This window comes from Ochotona curzoniae, unplaced genomic scaffold (genome assembly GCF_017591425.1).
Source record: "Ochotona curzoniae isolate NIBS_2020 unplaced genomic scaffold, NIBS_Ocur_1.0 contig_1014, whole genome shotgun sequence".
Taxonomy (NCBI): domain Eukaryota; kingdom Metazoa; phylum Chordata; class Mammalia; order Lagomorpha; family Ochotonidae; genus Ochotona; species Ochotona curzoniae.
This window is the reverse complement of record NW_024464920.1, coordinates 16,246,621-16,248,082: the sequence shown is the minus strand read 5'-3', so window position 1 is coordinate 16,248,082 and position 1,462 is coordinate 16,246,621. Positions and strand designations below refer to the sequence as shown.

Here is a 1,462-nt window from a genome sequence, read left to right as displayed (position 1 = left end):
AATGTAAGTAAACTGTAGGAAGAACAAGGCCAGCATAATAATTATTAAGAACTTATTCCTATTAAGGCACAATCACATTTATCACCTCATTTGAATCATTAAATAACTTTAAAATACATGGGAGGTTAATATGCTTCCCTTTGCAAATTAAAACTCATGCCCCAGTACACTCAGGAAATTATGACTTGGGAAGAACAGAATTCAGCTCTACTCACTTTTTACACAGTGTTGCTTTACATTATAGAAATAAACTACAAGATCAAGTCAGTTCTGAAAATATAACTCTATATTGCTTTTGAGGTAAGCAGAAAGCACACACACAAAGGGAACCTGATAAGGTTAAAGACCTGAGATGAGGAGTGTCTGTCGTAATCTGCTATCCCACTGAACTGTGGGCTTCTGAATGCTTCAGCTGTGCCACCAAATGTTAATCAACCTGCAATGGGCGCGCCTCGCCCTGGGAAAACCACCTGCCAGATCATGGTGTCTCCCCTGCCAGGTAAGTATATGTTAATCAATGTGTAAGAAACATTTGTGATCATTTTAAAGATTTTTTTTTTTATTGGAAAGGCAGATATACAGAGAGGAGGAGAGACAGAGAGGAAGATCTTCCGTCCGATGATTCGCTCCCCAAGCGAGCACAACGGCCAATGCTATGCCGATCCGAAGCCAGGAGCCTCTTCCGGGTCTCCCACGCGGGTGCAGGGTCCCAAAGCCTTGGGCCGTCCTCGACTGCCTTCCCGGGCCACAGGCAGGGAGCTGGAAGGGAAGCGGGGCTGCCGGGGATAGAACCAGTGCCCATATGGGATCCGGGTGTGAAAGGCGAGGACCTTAACCACTTGCGCCACCGCGCCAGGCCCTGTGATCATTTTAAATCTGTATATGGCCTAACAAGCCAACTCTTCAATGAAAGACTTATATGAATAATCACTGGGTAATATAAAACAAGATGTAATACCTATAAAATTCATGTCAGTGTGTAAACACACACGCACATGCATACACACAATAACTGCATATATATTAGCACATATAAGAGCTTTTCGTCCTAAAAGATGAACATCAAAGTAAAAATCATGTGTGTAACAACATGGGGTGAGCACGTAACTAAAAACGCAGGTTTGAACAGGCAGGAATAAAATCAACGTGAAATAAATAGCACTTGTTTATATTACATAATTTGAAATCAGAATTCATCTGTCCTTTCCATGCTTTCAGAACTTTCCCTCAATTTACTCTGGCTGACAATAACAGAAGAATTAGTTGTTATGAGACCTCTTGTATCTTCAGATGTCATATATAAAAACTCAGTAGCGCCCTGCCCAGGAGCCTAGTTGCAAAAGTCCCAGCCTGGTGACTGGAATCCCATATGGTCAGCAGTCCTAATCCTATTGGCCCAGCTGCATTCCAGTTCCTGCAGGGGGCCCAGGAAAGTACTCAAGGATGGCACAAAGCCTTGGGA

The 1,462-nt window shown here is 43.1% G+C and overlaps 1 pseudogene; it reads right to left on the bottom strand.

The window, feature by feature from the left end:
• Positions 1-378: 378 nt before the first annotated feature.
• On the bottom strand, positions 379-507 carry LOC121164170 (annotated as a pseudogene).
• Positions 508-1,462: the final 955 nt, after the last annotated feature.